The following is a 19,293-nucleotide window of genomic DNA, read 5'->3' as shown; positions in this document are numbered from 1 at the left end:
CTTGTTGCTTGGTGGATAGGCATGTCCAAAGACAACCAAACTTATGTCCAAGAAAGGCTTGGATACCTTCTCGAGCTTATGCATGTGGAACATCAAGTCAGCTTAGTCCAAGCATTGGCATATTTTTGGGAGATTTCCACCGCCACATTTCATCTTGGAGAGCATGAGTTGGTACCAACATTAGAAGATTATCAAGTCGCCATTGGAATTAATTCTAAACTTAGGGTCGTAGAGCCACCCATTGGATTTAATCCTGTGAACCTTTTAACCAAATTCCTTAACCTCAAAACTTCCAAAATAGAAAAGCTAATCAAATCGAACATGTGTAGATTTCCATTATCCTTCCTAGTGGACAACTTTTCAAAACTTCCTAGGGAAACGGAAAATACTTCAGCCCGGGTATTCATTCTAGCTTTCTTCGGCTTTGTTCTATTCCCCGTGTCTAGAACGGGATTAGACCCTTTAGTAGCTGTGATCGCAAGACAAGCATATCTTAAATGGGACTTCTCTAATATGCTTCTTGCCCAAACCGTCATCTCCCTAAACACATACCAAAATCATGGGAAGGGTATCTTTCAAGCCTCTACTGGTCTTTTGTCATTATGGTTCATCTCACACATTCGACCTTGGTGTTGTTTCATGAACATTCGCGAAATTTGTTCGGCGATAAATTCAATTGAGCGATACATTTGTATCCAAAACAAATTACCCAAACAATCTTTCTTAGATTGGGCCAATTTCATTAGAGCCTTAACTCCTGATCAAATCCAATGGCGGATCAATTGGCCAAAGATTAGCAAGGCAAAGATCACGAGCCGAGAGGGAAATGCGGTACCATTGCTTGGTTTGAGTGGAGGAGTAGCTTATTGCCCTCTAAGGATTATTAGACAATTTGGGATACTTCAACAAGTACCACCGGTATGGAATCCCGAAGAGTTCGCCTTTGACATCCCAAATGGAATTATACCCGAGGAGGAGAAGAATGGAAATGCGGTACCATTGCTTGGTTTGAGTGAAGGAGTAGCTTATTGCCCTCTAAGGGTTATTAGACAATTTGGGATACTTCAACAAGTACCACCGGTATGGAATCCCGAAGAGTTCGCCTTTGACATCACAAATGAAATTATACCCGAGGAGGAGAAGAATGTCCTTCAAGTCAAAATTCACAACATCATCCTATCCCTGGTTAATCCACTCGAACAAATAATCGAGTGGCCAAAAAGCTTGGAGGAAGACATGAAGATTTGCATGGCCCCTAAAGAATACATCAAATGGATAGAAAATAAGCGTCTAATTGATGTCGAGCCATATGTCCCGTTGAGCATAGTACTGGATCCCGTGGAGGAGTATATCCCGGAATACATTGTTCTAAGCATGCCTGGAGTAGAACCCTACATCCCTGAAGAGGTCGTGATTGATGTGGAAGAATGGGAGTCTCAAGCCAAGGAATAGGAAGAATACCAAAAGGTGGAAGCTATTTTACCTAGCAAAAAGCCTAGGATCGGATGATTTAGATTTCCATTTGAGTTTAAAATCATGATGTCAAACAATTTCAAATTTTATATGCAATAATGGATTGATCATTTTCTAAACACGATTTCAAAACATAAAGGAATCACCATGGATTGCAATTCTTTGAATTGTATGATTCCTTGAGAAAGACATTGATGAAGAATTTTATACAAGGCTAAGACTTGTATAGAATTTCTCATCCTTGACAATCTCATGAAATCATACAATTAAAAAAATGTAGGGTTTCATGATCACTTTACTATGCTGATATTGGGTCTTTTTATAAAGCAGGTTTTTTAGCAACGGAAGGTAAAAGACCTCGGACTCGCCTACAAGTTAGAATGGCGAAAGAAGAAACCCGTGCTCGACTAGCTGAAGTCGAGAATCAAATGACCTACATGGTTGTAATGATGGCGGAAATGAAGGCTTTTATTCTCACATCTCGAGGATCTTATCCTACTACTCCAAATGTAGGAACTTCGAATGCTACCGAAACACCGATTGAAGACCCAGTCAGAAACAAAAAACCGATTCAAGAAAATCCTCCAAAGACTACACCTGAGGTAGTGAATTTAGAAGAGGATGATCAAGTCAAAAAGGCATCCAAAACAAAGGATGAGGAAGAGGCCAAGAGATTAGCCAAAATTGAAGAATGCCTAGCAAGTCAAGGCTATGAGCTTCAAAGGTTCGACAAGTTCTCGCCGTACGCAAAGGTGGTTGTTCCAGAAAACTATAAGGAACCTGAGTTCGTGAGTAAGTATGATGGCACTGGTTGTCCCAAAAGCCATTTGAAGTATTATCTCCGTAAGATGGCAAGTTATTCAGACAACATGCCACTTCTTATCAGCACATTTCAAGATAGTTTGAGAGAGGCAGTCCTTGCATGGTATACAGCCCTCGACATAGAAGACTTCACTGAATGGGATCATTTGGCAGGATAATTTCTTCGTCGGTACAAGTTTAATGTTGAAGTACTCCCAACTAGAGAGGATCTCGTCAGGACTAAGAAACGAAGGAATGAAGGGTTCAGAGCCTATGCTCAGAGATGGAAGGCCGTTGCCTCGCAAGTAAAGCCCACCATAAGTGAAGACGAGCTCATCGAGCTTTTTCTAAAATCATTGCCAACTGAGTATTACGACATGCTTCATGTATCAGGCCGTCAGACATTCACCAAGTTGGTCAAAGTAGGTGAAAGAATTGAATGGGGTTTGAAAGAAAAGAAGGCTCAAGAAACAGCAGCACGAAGGCCTTACCCCGGGAAAAAAGACAAACAACCCATCCGAGAAGTGGCTATGGTGTCGAGCCCAAGTACTCATCAAGTATCATTTCCGAAGCAATCAAATGTTGCTTGGAAAAATCCAAGGCAATTCGAGCCAAATAAAAGGCCCGTAAGGCAATATGCACCATTGCCCCGACCCCTGTCCAAGCTATTACCAATGCTTCTGGAAAGGCATTTGATGGCCAAGGAAGTACCGAGAGACAATCTTGCGAGATTTTCGTGGTATGATAAGTCAAAGACTTGCGCCTATCACATAGGAGAAAGGGGACATGATGTGGATAATTATCCCACTCTAAAGTACAAGGTTCAACAGCTCATTGACAAGAAGATATTGAATTTCCAAGAGCCCAAGCCAAATATACATCAGAATCCTCTTTCTGAACACAATACAGTAAACATAATCAAGAATGAAGAAACAGTGATCGAGTCCGATGAGGAAGATGAATATGAAGTCAAGATTAAAGCTTCTCGATTAAGAGATGCTCGCTTTCGTCAGGAAGCACTCCTAAAAGGTGAGATTGTAGACAACTTGGGAGAAGACTCCGGAAATATAACTTCCAAGTGAAATATACCCCACCGCCATCGGCGTTCAAAAATGAAGTAATTGTGCTTGATGGCTGGGGTGGTATGGACGATGAAACCAGTCCTGAGGAGAAAGCTTTACCCAAGAATGAAATGCTTCAAGATGAAATAGATCCGGATGAAAAGGAGAAAGTAAAAGTCCGTCAGGGCGAAAGGCGTTTCACCCAGAAAGTGGCTAGGGAAGGCGAAACTGTAGATCTACTCAGTCAAGATAGCGGTAAATATAATTACCGTGTTAAATATACACCACCACCATAGGCGTTCAAAAATGAAGTCATTGTGCTGGACGGATAGGATGGCATGGATCAGGTCCCGATCAGCCAATTGAATCTCGAGGAAAATGAAGATCAGGAAAAGAAAAAGAAGAAAAAGACTCGCAGAGGTGATAGGCGATTTGTTCAAAAAGCATGAAGACAAGGTGAAGTTGTTAATTATCTGGGTCAAGACAGCGGTAAATACAATTACCGTGTCAAATATACACCTCCTTCATGGGCATTCAAAAACGAAACAATCACACCTGATGGTTGGAGTGGAATGGATGCTGACGAAGCCAACAGAAGCATGTTATCCATGATTACACCATTTCTAATCAAGCTTGATGAGGTAGATAAATATAAGACGGAGAAAGGTCCCGTCATACCAATCACTATTCAACTTCCCATTGATCAGCTAAGGATCAAGGAAGAAGAAACGCAACCTGTGATCATCGCTCTCCCTCCAAAAGAAAAGTTTGACACTAAGTGTGTACCTTGGGATTACTCTTCCAAAGAAGTCGACGCCATAACCCGATCAAAGAGATGCAATGTCCCGAAGGAAAGTGAACACGAAAAGAAAGGAGTGACTGAAGAAGATGTTAAACAGTTACTCTCAGTCATGAAGACGAGCGAATTCGAGGTAATTGAACAGCTAAGAAAGATGCTAGCACAAATTTTTTTGTTGAATCTCTTCAAGACTTCAGAAAGCCATAAAATGGTGCTTATGAAGCTTTTCAATGAGGTGCACGTCCCGGAGACGATTAATGAGGTACAATTGGAAGACTTTGTTGGCGCTATTCTTCTGAAGGATCAAATTGCCTTCTCTAATGAAGATTTCCCAATTGACAAGCGTTCCCATAATAAAGCCATGTATATTGCCATCAGATGCCGGGGCAAGGAGGTGTCACGGGTGTTGATCGATAATGGTTCCGCACTTAATTTGTGTCACTAAGCACACTGCATCGCTTGGGGATTAGTGAGGAGCTCATCAAACCTTCTAAGGTAACCATGTGCTCGTTTGATGGAATGAAGAAAGATGTTATTGGCAATATCGAGCTCGAGTTAAATATAGGCCCGATGCCCTTCCTGATTGACTTCCAAGTGGTAGATATTTCAAGGACTTTCAACTTGTTACTCGGAAGACCTTGGATTCATATGGCTGGCGCCATTCCTTCAGGTCTCCATCAGAAGGTCAAATTTGTCATTAATGGCAAGATGATCACCATACACGGGGAGACAGATTTCACCACCTATAAGGAGAGTGCAATACCATATGTCGAACCCCAAGTGAAAGAAGAACCAAGTTATCATTTCTTCGAAATGATCTCAATGGTGCAAATTCCTGCCGGTTGCATCATAAAATCCCCGAAGTTCTTAATATCATCCATTATGTCTGGAAGAATGTTATGCCAGTATGGATTTACTCCCGGTAATGGTCTTGGATCAAAGTCTCAAGAAATCAAAGAACCTATCACTCTTCTCGCTACAAGGATGAAGTATTGAGTATGATATATTCCAAATAACTCTAAAGATCACCATGGAGGCCAAGGCCAGGGTCAAAAGAACCATGGAGGCTATAGAGGTCGAGGTGATCGCCTCATTAATCCGTCCATATGGAAGGGCAAAGCTAAAAAGCTTCCCTATCATCAAATCCACATCAAGGAAACTTTTCTTGACCCTCCAAGCTACTTCAAGAAGAAGACTTACATGTAAAGGAAGAATCTATTCTGCCAAGCTTATTCAAGGAGAATACCATCAACGTTATCATAACTAAGGCAGAAAATACCTACGCACTGGAGTAGAAAGATTCTCTTGAACTTTTGCTACTAGTTTTTTCCATTGCATTTTATTGATTGCAATTTCAAGTTTCCTGTGATTTCATTTGCAATTTCAATTCAGTTACAATTTACATTCCTTTTGATGTAGATGTAATCGTGTTTTTCAATTCAATAAAACTGATCAAATGTTTTGTTAAGGACATGTAGAAACAAAATCAAACCTATGATGAACATTATCCTCATTCATGAGGCTTGAGGCTTTGGGTTTCTATATTGCTCCTCATTGTGAAAATGATTTTAATAGCAAGGAAGTCCGATGATATGAGGACTAGCTCTGTCTTTATGTTCTTTCAAAACAAGTTTCAAAATGAATTTCCAAAAAGAAATTTCATAGGACCATGTGTGTTACTTACTTTGTATGCAATTACTAATCATGTTTGTTACATATCAGGCATGAGCATTCACGTATCCATAATAAGTTCGTATGTGACCCAAATCTTTCCGAGGAGATCACTTGTGACATTGAAGTGGATAATGAAGATGAGGAATGGATCAGAAAGGAATGGATCCGTCATGAAGAATCAAAGCCACTCACACTAGAGAAAACGATTACTGTTAATCTGAGCGATAAAGAGAACCCCAAAGAGGTTAAAATTGGAGAAAGTCTTTCCTCAGCAGAAGCAGAATGAATCACAGATTTGCTCAAGGAATATCAAGATATATTCGCAGGGTCTTATGCTGACATGCCAGGCCTTGATCCAAGCATAGTTGAACATGCTTTGCCGATTGATCCAAATATTTCACCGAAGAAGCAAAAATTGAGGCAAACAAAGCCGAAATTGGCAAAGAAAATAGAAGAAAAAGTGATGAAATTACTCAAAGTTGGTTTCATTGAAGTAGTACCATATCCAGAATGGGTTGCCAACATAGTGCCCGTAATAAAGAAAGATAGTTGGGTGCGGGTATGCGTTGATTATCACAACCTAAATAAAGCAAGCCCTACGGATGATTTCCCGCTTCCACATATCGATGTATTAGTGGATAGCACTGCTGGGTTCGAAACATTTTCATTCATAGATGGTTTTTCAGGATATAATCAAATCCTCATGAAAAAAGAAAATAAGGCGAAAACGTCCTTCATAACACCATGGGGCATATTTTGTTACAAGATGATACCTTTCGGTTTGAAAAATGCTGGTGCCACGTATCAAAGGGCAATGGTAACTTTGTTCCATGACATGATGCATAAAGAAATCGAGATATATGTGGATGACATGATTGCAAAATCCAAACAAGGAGAAGATCATATTGAGGTGCTTCGCAAATTGTTCGAAAGACTTAAAAAGTACAAGTTGCGACTGAACTCCAACAAGTGTGTGTTTAGGGAAAAATTTGGCAAACTGCTAGGATTTGTGGTCAGTAACAGGGGAATCGAAATTGATCCTTCCAAGATCAAGGCAATATATGACTTAAAGACTCCTTCTACGGTAAAAGAAGTGAGAAGCTTATTGGGGCGATTAAACTACATCGCCCGTTTCATCATCAGCTTTTGAAACTGCTAAACCATTCTTCAAACTGTTGAAGAAAAATGCCAAAGTAAAGTGGGATACAGAATGTCAACAAGCCTTTAACAAGATCAAAGAATATCTGGTATGCCCACTGGTGTTGGTACCACCAATTCCTGGAGTCCCATTGATCTTATAGTTGACGATTCACTATGAGTCGTTTATGAACGGTGCTTGTACAAAGAAGACCAAATGATGGTAAAGAACAAGTCATTTATTACTTGAGCAAGAAATTCACAACATCATAAGTGAATTACCCAGCAGTTGAGAAGACATGCGTTGCACTGATTTGGGTATTACACAGATTAAGACAGTACACCATTCACCACCAAATTTTGCTGGTGACCAAGAATTATCCGATCAAGTACCTTCTTGAGAAATCCTCCTTGGTCGGGAAATTGGCAAAGTGGCAAGTCTTGTTATCAGAATTCGACATCAGAAGTTCATCCCAAAAGTCAGTCAAAGGACAAGCAATAGTATACATGTTGGCAAAAAATTCGCAGAATATTGCCAGTTCTAAAGAACGACTTGATGACCACATATTGACATTATTCGACGACAGATGGACCATGTATTTTGATGGTGCAACCAACTTATCTGGATCAGGATCTGGGGTAGTACTGATCTCTCCAGAAGGCCAACATTATCTGGTATGTGCGAAATTGATATTTCCATGCACCAATAACGTCGCTGAATACGAAGCGTGCATTCTCGGCTTACAATTAGCCTTTTCAATGAGAGTAGAATGGTTGCAAGTATATGGAGATTCTATGCTCATCATATTGCAAATAACTGGTAAATGGCAAACTCGAGATGCCAAGCTGATTCCTTATCATAGATATTTAGAAGAGATGATAGAAAGTTTCGAAGAGGTAACATTCGATTATCTACTAAGAGCTCAGAATCATTTTGCAGATGCTCTTGCAACTTTGTCATCCTTACTACAGGCTGAAGATGGTATAGATATAAAACTATTGAGAATCAATATTCTCAAACAACCAACTCATTGTATGATAGTCCAAGCAGAGTTCGATAATGAACCATGGTATCATGACATCAAAAGGTATCTTCAATCAGGAGAATTTGCTGAAAAAAGCCAATCAGGTGACAGGAAGTTTATAAGGAAGATAGCCAACAAATTCTTCCTCAGTGGTCCAACCCTCTACAAGAAATCATTTGATTCAACCCTGTTAAGATGTGTGGATGCTACAGAAGCTGAACAGATCATGAAAGAAATTCACGAAGGTGAATGTGGACCGCACATGAATGGACATCTTCTAGCCCGAAAGATTATGAGATTGGGTTATTATTGGATGACAATGGAATCAGATTACATCCAACACGTGAGATGTTGCCATCAATGTCAGGTTTATGGAGATAAAATCAATGCACCACCAAATGAGCTACATCAAATGTCCAAGCCATGGCCATTTTCAATGTGTGGCATTGATATGATTGGTCCAATCAACCCCAAGGCCTCAAATGGACACCGATTTATCCTGGTTGCTATTGACTATTTCACTAAATGGATTGAAGCAAACTCCTACACAAATGTTACTGCCAAGAATGTCGCAAGATTCATCAGGCGGGACATCATTGCTAGGTACAGAGTTCCAGAAGCAATAATTATGGACAATGGCTCCAATCTAAACAATAGGATCATAGATGATTTACTCAAACATTTCCATATTCGACATCTGAACTCATCTCCATATCGTCCACAAATGAATGGAGCAGTTGAAGTAGCAAATAAGAATATCAAGAAGATACTGACCAAGACAGCCGAAAATTATCATGATTGGCATGAATGGTTGCCGTATACTCTGATGGCATACCGAACTTCAATTCGAACATCAACTGGAGCAACCCCATTTTCCTTGGTTTACAGAATGGAAGCAGTGCTACCTGTTGAAGTAGAAATTCCTTCATTAAGGATACTATTTTAGTTAAAACTTTCAGAAGCTGAGTGGATTCAATAAAGATATGAACAACTCAACATGATCGATGAAAAAAGATTAAGAGTTATATGCCATGGGCAAGCCTATCAAAGACGAGTAGCTAAATCCTTTAATCGAAAGGTGAAACCAAGGAATTTCAAAACAGAGGATTTAGTAGTGAAGAAAGTCATCTTCAACAATTCAGATCCTCAGGGCAAATTCACTCCAAATTATGAGGGTCCATATATTGTCAAGAAGGTTCTTCCTGGAGAGCATTGATTCTTGTGGATATGGTAGGAACAGAACTGGCATATCCTGTAAATGCAGATGTTGTCAAGATTTTCTACTCATAAAATGAAGACAAAACATTCAAGAAAAGATTCGGATCACTTTAGAACATGTGCATATCATGCATACCATTCATACCATGTATTTCATGAACATGTTTATCTGTTTTGCAGAAGAAAGCAAGTTTGAATCTAAACCAGTTGACAATTTCAGAATCTCCACTAGAGTTATCAAATAGTAGAGGGAAGTATTACTTCCAATTCTATTTTCCATTGATATCCTTTAATGTGCTTTTCTTTTCATAATCCCCAAGGAAATAAAGGAAATGGAGCAACAACAGAAGAATCCCCAGTGTAACCAAAGCAAAAGCATGCAAACAAGAGGGATCTTGATAAATTGATCATACAGGTATCCCTAAAGAGGTTGCTTTCTAAGAGAAAAATCAAACTTTTTCTTCCCTAAGTGGGATGACACTAAGGCTGAGCAAAAACAAAACAAATTGTTTTGAAAAAGGAAAATACCTCATAAATGTTTCAATCAAAGATTTTAAAACATGCTTTTTTTGAAAATGCACTAAGCATCAAAATTTCCTAAAAGAGATAATTTGACAAAAGGCTCTGAAAAATTTCATAGAAAAAGTTTGAATCAAATTAAATGGAAAGACCTTCAAATGATGAAAGGTAAGCCATATCCAAACACGTCCCTTATACACTCAAAGTCAAAGTGTAGAAGCGAGTGAGAAAAACTTATTCGAAGGAAATAGGGGATATTCGCTATGATTACATGGATTGAAATGATGAAAGGCAATTATTTCACTATCCCAAACACATGCTTATCCCTTGCAAACCAAAATTTGCGCCAAAACAGTGGAAAAGTTTTTCCCAAAACAACCTTGTTAAGAACCACCCCACATTGGGGCAAATCAGGAGGTTTGTGGATTAACAGCTATGGAGAATAGGATTAAGAAAGATTTTATTGCATACTCTTGCATCAATCTTTCTGAGATAACTTCACATGAAGTCATATGAAAGCTCAAAACATCCCAAGAGGAAGAAGAGCACTTCATTTCTTATACCCAAACACATTACCATTGGTAAAGCCCAATTGAGCCTGAATATTCATTTCAAAACCTTAAATTGGTGATCATCTCTTCGCACTGGAGCATGAGCATATGATCCACTTTAATAGATAAGAAACAAAAGGGCAGAACATAGAGTCCTTAGAATTCAAAAAGATCAAAGACAAAAGAGTCTGGGGCATGAAAAAGCAGTGTGCCTGGTAAAAACAAGGTCAAATGCCCAAGAAAAATGTGAAAGAAAAGAGAGTGCAAAAGAAAGCTCAAAACGACAAAAAGTCGTGACAAAGCAAAGTCAAGAACATGAGAGATCATAGGTCAGAGCAAGTGAGAATGATCAAAAGAAAAAGATTGTGATGAATGTTTAGAGGACTCTGATGTTCATAGAAGAAAAGATCTCTAATGAAATAAAAGAAAGAGTGGTGATCACCAATTTCGTAAAAACCCTGAATTTAAACAAATGAGTCTTTTTTAGCCTACCCAATACCAACAATACAACTTCTCCCCAAAGACTTTTCAGATTGGGATGTTGAGAGTAGAAACATGACTTTATGACAAGAAGTCATCACTCAAAGAAGTGTATGCAATACTATCTTGTCTTATCCTCGAGGTTCTTAACTTGTAGATCCGAAATCAGTTGTGACAAAATCCTTTTTCTTGGCCTCAAAATGCCTATCCTTTGAATAGCCATTGACCAAGCTAACATTACAACCCTTTGAAAGACCTTATCGGATCAATTGGATTGTATACATTGCGAACATCTCCGAACACCTAAAAATTGATTAAGAGAGATAAAATTGAGAGATATCAGACAAGTCTCCTTTCAATCAAATGAAGAAAAGACCAAATTCATAGATTAAAACAAATCCTTTCTAATGAAGATCTTCCAAACGATTATTTCAAGCATTTCTTGAAAGACTGCAAGCATTTTGTTCAAATAATTCCTTGAAAAGGAAATTTGATTATCTGGAATATGTTAATGCAAAGAATGCATGTTTCAAAACCACTTTTCAAAAGTTTTTGGTCAACTTAAAACCAAATTTTCAAACAGTTTGTGGTAAGCTAAAGAAAAAATCACATTTCAAACAGTTTTGATCAATTTCAAAACTACTTTCCAAAATAGTTTTTGGTCAACTAAAAAATCATACAAAGGTTAGTGAAACCTCAAAATCACAAAACTCACGGTTAAGGCATTCATTATTTGAAGTCTTCCCAAGGTCCTACTAGTGAGGAACCACTAGGCAAAATCCAAATCCTATTGGCAAGGAGCCTTTAGGCAATTTCCAAAATCCCACGGATGAGGAACTACATGGCAAGTCTCCAAAAATCCAAATCCTATTGACAAGGAGCCTTTAGGCAATTTCCAAAATCCTACGGGTAAGGAACCACATGGCAAGTCTCCAAAATTCAAGTCCTATTGGCAATGAGCCTTTAGGTAATTTCCAAAATCCTAAGGGTGAGGAACCACATGGCAAGTCTTCAAAATTCAAGTCATATAGGCGAGGAGCCCCTAGGCAAATTCAAAGTCCTACAGGCGAGGAGCCCCTAGGTAAATCCAAAGTCCTACAGGCGAGGAGCCCCTAGGCAAATTCAAAATCCTATAGGCGAGGAGCCCCTAGACAAATTCAAGTCCTACAGGCGATGAGCCCCTAGGCAAATTCAAAGTCCTACAGGCGAGGAACCCCTAGGCAAATTCAAAGTCCTACAAGCAAGGAGTCCCTAGGTAAATTCAAAGTCCTACAGGCGAAGAGTCCCTAGGCAAATGCAAAATCCTACAAGCGAGGAGCCCCTAGAAAAATCCAAAATCCTATAGGCGAAGAGCCCCTAGGCAAATCCAAAGTCCAACAGGCGAGGAGCCCCTATGCAAATTCAAAGTCCTACTGGTGAGGAACCACTAGGCAAATTCAAGTCATCAGGTGAAAAGCCTCAGACATTCATGGTTCGTGAGTTCGTCCTTAAACCACGAAATCCGAATAACCATCATAATCATCACCACCATCAATTCATGCCCTTGAATGAGCAACAAAGAAATTCTCACAAACAGGTAAGTTTCTCTCCCTCAATCATTAAGAATCTTTCAAAATGTATTCCGAAAAGAGAACCTTTGGATTAGATCACGAATTTCAAAAGTAAGAACCCTAATCAGTTGTTGTGAAATTTCCATCTTATCTTGTTTAGTGAGTCAACTAAAAATCCAGGTGTTACCTTGTCATTGAGATCAACTTCTAACGAGCTCAATCTCAAAAAGGGGCAGCTATTGACACCTAATTTTTAGATCATTTTTTTTTCATATTTTCAAAAATTTCAAAATTAGGTCTAGGAATCTTGGCCAAGCCTAGAAACCTATTTCTAAACCAAAAAATAAATTTTTAGCATTTTTTTGCATTTTTCCTTAATTTTTTTTAGTCAAAATAAGCGAGAAAATCAAGAAAAATCGCAAGTGGAATCAGAAAATTCCATAAAAATAGTCATTAGTCTTATTTTAAATCCAATTTCATAAACACATTGTCAATTTTGAAAAATCTCAATCGGGTATATGTTTTTCCCAAAATTGGGCAAAATTAAACCCAAATTGAACCAAAAATGCAATTAAATTTTTTCTAGTCATTTTTAAGTCATAGTGTCTTCACAGCAATTGATTTTGGGACCTTGAATTGCATAATGGTCGGTTCAATTGCACAATTTGACATAAAAATAAAAAAAAATCTCCAAAATTAGATTGAAAATTAAGAATTTTGAACCCAAATTGGGAATCGTGCCCAATATGAAATTGTCGAAATGTGCGACCATCATTTTTAGGGTTAATCAGGTGTGGGTAATTCAATTTTGGCATCAATTTTGCCTAATCAAGTCATTAGGACATCAAATTAAACAAAGCCCTATTAATCCGAATATAAAAATGAGAAAATCTTGAACACAATTATAATAAAAATTGGGAAAATTTGTATATTTGGGTTCGGAATATGATGGGGAATTCAATTTTGGGGTTAAATTTAGAAAATTGGGTCAAAATTGGGTCGAATTTGAGAATTTGGACCAACTCGGGTCTGCTGGGTCGACCCGACCCAACCCGGGTAGCTTGTCTTCTTCACCCGACTATGCTCGAAGTGCACTAAACCCAGAAATACCAAATCAAACCCGCGACTTCAGCGATCATTTTGGATCAAACCAGCACGTTTTAATTGATTTGGGCAGCTTGGAAAATGTCCAGCTGGCACCAGTTAACCACCCCAACCAATCGGAAGTCGGTAGAATGGACTTTGGGCGGGAAAAAATCGAGAACAAAAACGAAGAACAACTGAAGGAAAAGAGGAGGAGGTGTTCGAGGAAATTCCAGAACGAGAGGGAGAGAGAAAAGGAGGAAAACCAGAGAGAGAGGGTTGTAGGTCCTCCCACGAGTGTTTGGCGCCGCCTTAGACGGCGGAGCGCTAGCGAATCGTGAGTTGATCGTGACCTCCCCTCTCCATTCTAGTCAACCTAGCTGGTCTCGAAGGCCTGAAATCGGGCATTTTTCAGCCGATCCAGACCTGTTCCGGCGAAGCCACGACTACCAGGGTGAAGACCGAGTGTCAGAGAACAACCCTCGGAACGCCAATCAGTTCGACAATTTCTTTGATCATCGAACGAAGCAAGCAAAGTCAGTTCACGGTCAGTTTTTTCAAAATTTTTCCAGAATTTGGTTTTGGCCTCAATGTGCATGTTTGAGTGATTTCATTGACGAATTTTGGCATTTTGATGTTCATTACTAGTTTCTAATCATTTTTTATGTTGTTTGATTGCATTTTTGGGCATTAAAATGCTCAAACCGAGTCGGCCGTGCATTAAACCCCCTCGCCGGAGCATTGCCATGGCCGTAGGGCCATTCAAGTTAGTTTCCCTGACCTTGTTTGATGTTTTGATAGTCGTTAGAATCGATTTAGACGGCTAAGGGGGCTAGTGTTAGGATTAGTGTTCTGGAAAATCTTGTTTAGGTTAGTGTTATGTTAGGATTTTCCAATCGGTTTTTCGCCGGCCGGCAAACGTCCGGCGGCGATTTGATTGGACTAGATTGATACTCGAACACATGGACTTCATCGTGATGCAATCGGAATGGTCAAAAGGTCGTCGGTGATGGGCCTGAAGTCACGGCCTCAAGAGCACAAAACTGAAAATCATGCCCACCAACTATTTGTAGAACTGCCCCAAAGAAGGGGAGCCAAAACCGTGCCGTTTTGGGCACCATGCTCGTCGAAAGGGATGATCGACGCCAGCGCCGACGACGCCCGGTTCGACCAAGCCGAACCAAGCCGGTCCGGTTTGTTTCCCCCGGCTGGAAAATTCAAAAAAATAAAAAATAAATAAAAAAATTAGAAAATTCTTAAAAATCATAAAAAAAAATTAGAATTTTTTTAGAAAATCAGAAAATTAGAAAATTTCATAAAAATTCAAAAAAAATTCCGAAAATTCTAAAATTTACAGAAAATTCATAAAAATTCAAAAAAATTTCAGAAAATTCATAAAAATTCAGAAAATTAGGAAAATACAAATAAAAAATAAAAAAAATCAGAAAAATCAATAAAAAATTGAAAAATTGGAAGATTCATAAAAATTTTCGAAAAATCATAAAAATCAGTTCCAAGTTTTAATAAAATTTTTCTGAAAAAAAAAAATCAAAGAAATCAAAAATTTTGAAAATTCACAGAATGGTCCAAAATCATCGTGGCCAGCCATGAAAAGTGAAATTTGAATTTTCGGAAGTACCCAAGTGGCATTTTTAGAGAATTTCATATTCAGGGGTTATAACCCCTAAAAAACCCTAAAACCCTAAGAAATGTGTAAATCATGAAATGAACAAGCTTTTAGAGATTCATTAGGGTTTTGGTGTTTTGATTGATTTTTGTTGTAGAGACCACTTAGGGTTGATTGTCTTGTTTGATTTTGATTGTGCATTTAATACTTGTTTGGTCTTTCCTGCGATTAGAACGGATAGAATTAGTGGGTAAGCCTCAGAAATTCGCATGACACGTTAGACATCATATCATTCTTAGGTATCGAAAGGGCGTTAGGGATCTCAATTTGGGATCAATAACGTAACCAAGTGCTCGTACTCTGAATCTCTGGTTCTTAGGATCGGGGTATTTCTCCCGTACCTCGATTAGATTTCTAGTCTACCTACCAATAATGACTAGTGGCAACTCCAAAATCACAAATTTAGAAATCACTTTCCACTGTTGCGTGAGGTATGGTCTGGGAGAGACTCTTATACGGAAATACCTCCTTAGTGCGCAAATCCCGAAAAAAAAAAACCCCAAAAAGCGCGGCGCGACACCTCCGACTAATCCAATAGGTGATGGGCACAATGATGAGCGACATGATGATGATGACATTGCTGATGATGATGACTTTGTCATTCCTTGCTAGTTAAAATTTCCATTTTCATATCATTGTAATATTTTTAAGCACTATGTATTTCATCATCATATAATTATGTATTTTGCACTAAAATTTGATGTTATTAAGTGCTTAATCAATGTTAAATATAAATTCTAGAAAATAATTTTGCTGTTAATTATATTTAAAATCGAAATCGTCCCTAAACAACATTCGTCATTGACTTCGTCGCTAAAGAATTAATAAAAATTCGTGGCTAAATTCGTTCCGGAACAATGTTTGTGGCAAAAGTAAAAAATTTTCGGGGCAAATTAGCAACGAATTTTGCCACGAATAAGTTCGTTGCAAATTACTGACCAAAAAAAAAAAACTCGTGGCAAATTAGGGACGAATTTTATCACGAATAATTAGCGACGAATTTTGCCACGAATACAGTTCGTGGCTAATTAGCGACGAATTTTGCCACGAATAATTAGTGACGAATTTTGCCACGAATAATTAGCGACGAATTTTGCCACGAATATATTTCGTCGCAATTTAGCGACGAAAATTGAAATTTTTCGTCGCTAAATTTTGCGACGCCGAATTGGCGACGAAATTTTTTTCGTCGCAAATTCATTTAGCGACGAATTTTTCCATTTTTTTCGTGGCAAAATTCGTCACTAAAACCTACTTTTTTTGTAGTGAAAATTAGTTTAGTTTTTATTACTAGTTTCACTTTATCATAGCTATATAATATTGGTGGCGCTTTTTCCACTCCTCATTTGGCTCAAACACTCCCTTTCACAGTATAGTGACCATATTATCCCTCACTTTTTCCACCTTAGAATGATGTATCTCCCAAAGTTAGAATGATGTATCTCCCAGAGTCAAATGTGGGGCCCATTTGAGGTCTTTTTTTTTTCTTCCACTTTATTTCGTCTTGTTCTCGCTTGTGTTGATGCGTATTGCCAATGTGTCTTCATCTTCCTCCTCCGAGATCTCCATGCACATTAACAACTGCATGGTCTAACAGAATCGCATGAACTTCCTCTCTACCTCACCATCGCCCCTCACAAACCCTTGGCACGTCTGGTAAAACCACCCTGATGCTTACACAAGGGACAACTTTATCTCCTCCCTCAGCTACTTGTTCGGCACGGTCCATAACATCTGTTTTCGGTACTCCTCCTCAAACATTGCATCGAACTCTGGAGACACGCCCTTGCCACCTCTAGCGATAATCCCTCGAATGTTGCCTCCAGCAGTGATGAGAGGACCTTGCTCTACGTCGCGGCCGCATAGCTCGCCGTGTATTGCCTCACCTTTTTCGCTTGCCTTGCATACTTGAGGTTCGTCAATCTCGCCTTTTCCACCATGTAGTTCAAATTATTAGTGAGGAATAGGTAGGAGAGCAAGACTTCCTTGTAGAGCTTGGCCTTGGCGTTGAACCTCCGTAGTAGGACGAGGATTAACCACGCTAATCATGTTCACTCAAAGCTTTACCAATGCATAGAGGGCTTGTAATTCTCTTTGGCGATTCTTTGATTCTTTGAGCCCCACTTTTGACTTTTAGCGAGGGTAATATGGTCAATACACTATAAAAGGGAGTATGAGAGCCAAAAGAGGAGTGGAAAAAGGGCGACCCTATAATATTTCTCATAATTTAGATTAAGAAACATGTCCCAAGTCTTTAGAACAAGGCTTTTTATAATGTTGACAGATCCGGCTCGGGTTGTTTCTTTCTACTCTTTATTAGCTTTATTAGTGATTGATTTAATTCTTATTGCATGAGCTGTCATGCCCCGACCCTCGAGCGCGCTAACATCTCACCACGGTCGTTATAAATGCAACGTCCCAGGACGCGTCACCGACCCAATCAAATCATTAACAATTAAACGCATGCGGAAGCAAATTTAATTCACCCAACAACAATCAATAAACGGGATAGTAAGAAAAACACACCTCAATTTAAACAACATCATCAGCAATACATCGGGTTAATATATTACAAGTCCGCCACATGGATCTTCCCAATTACAACCACAAAAGGCAGAGGGTTAACCTAGCTCCTCTATCTATGAAGACAATCTCAACAAGTGTTCCTCCTCAAAACAATCAGTTCCAATAGAACGCGATGCGTACTCATACCCGAGCGCCTGAAAAATGGCTAACAACAACGAGTGAGATAAATCTTAGCGAGTTAACGACCTAAGCCCCGACTAGGAGGTCAACCCATCTCGGATGCACCTAAAACATGTAGTGATACATCGACGGCAGATCAATAGCAAAGCTACCCTTGCTTTGCCTTAACTATACACACGAGCAGGCTACTCAACCCAATATAAACATACGTGCCATTAAACAATTGCATACATTCTTACCTTGCCTTGGCACACACGTCCTGCACGTTATAAACCATCATATACAATCATAATGCAACAAGGATATAATGTAATCAGAATATGCAACAACTTTTCCATGCACAATGCATCAACACATGTCCCGATTATAAGGTGAAACTGCTTCGGCCCGTCCCATATCGTGCCTCACAATTTCATCCCATAATCAAGTGCAATGCCACCACAATCTTTCACGCGTATTCCAATTACTACAGCCACACCTAGGGCACGGCACAACCCGCAATATTCGCATCAAATTGGCGGTCTTCCGGTATAACCGGGCATCATCCCGCCCCATCAGGCACGGCATTGTCTCACCCGACCACAATGACGGCATATCCCATAAATGGGTTCATTCCAAATCCGATTCGCGAATGACTACGTCTCCCTTACTACTAGCGACGGCTTCCAATTATCAAATTGAGGACACCCGTTAGGACCACGGCTAAACCCTAGGTTGGCGGTCATCCGGTAGAACCGGGCACAAAAGAACCTTTAGGTGATCATGTACACATAGCAACCACTCAAGTTCCACCATTATCCTTTTTAAAAGCCAATACAGACATGATCCGTGCTAATACAATAAAATGTTGCAGTAAAAATGCACTAAAATAATCACACGTGATTATACATATATCAATAAATTCTCAAACTCGGTATGCTTCTATATTTAAGTATCCACAATATATTTCTCACACAAAACTTGACAAATAAAGCCGACACCTCAAGGTTTATTAATTAAATTCCCACAATTTTATATTTAATAATAATCAGTCAATTCAATTCAATATACAAACCAATATATAAGGAAAAATTCCAACTTAGGCATCACAATTTAAGCCTAAAATAACCACAATTTAATTTCAGAATTTCCACAAAAATATTAATAAAATATTAATATTTAAATTCGAAATTTATTTATTTAATAATAAAATAATCCGATAGCTTATCATCAAATCCCCGATAGCCTATCGCATAATTGACGATAACTTATCAATAAAATTTCGATAGTTTATCATATAATTGACGATAGCTTATCAATAAAACCTCAATAGCCTATCGCATTTTCTCGATAACTTATCGAGTCCACTTATCACATATCGTGATAGCTTATCAACTAATACTTAATTAATTAGTACTAAACATAATTAACTTAAACTAACTCATCATAATCAAGTTTAACATACTAATCAAGGGATTAGGGAGATAACTCACCCGTTAGCGATTCCGATTACACGGACGCGACGGCGGCGGCGAGGGCTACGTGTGACA

This window comes from Syzygium oleosum, unplaced genomic scaffold (genome assembly GCF_021117445.2).
Source record: "Syzygium oleosum isolate NSW1041296 unplaced genomic scaffold, Sole_v2.1 Sole_v2.04, whole genome shotgun sequence".
Classification (NCBI taxonomy): domain Eukaryota; kingdom Viridiplantae; phylum Streptophyta; class Magnoliopsida; order Myrtales; family Myrtaceae; genus Syzygium; species Syzygium oleosum.
The sequence above is the reverse complement of the archived record's forward strand: the minus strand, read 5'-3'. Positions refer to the sequence as shown.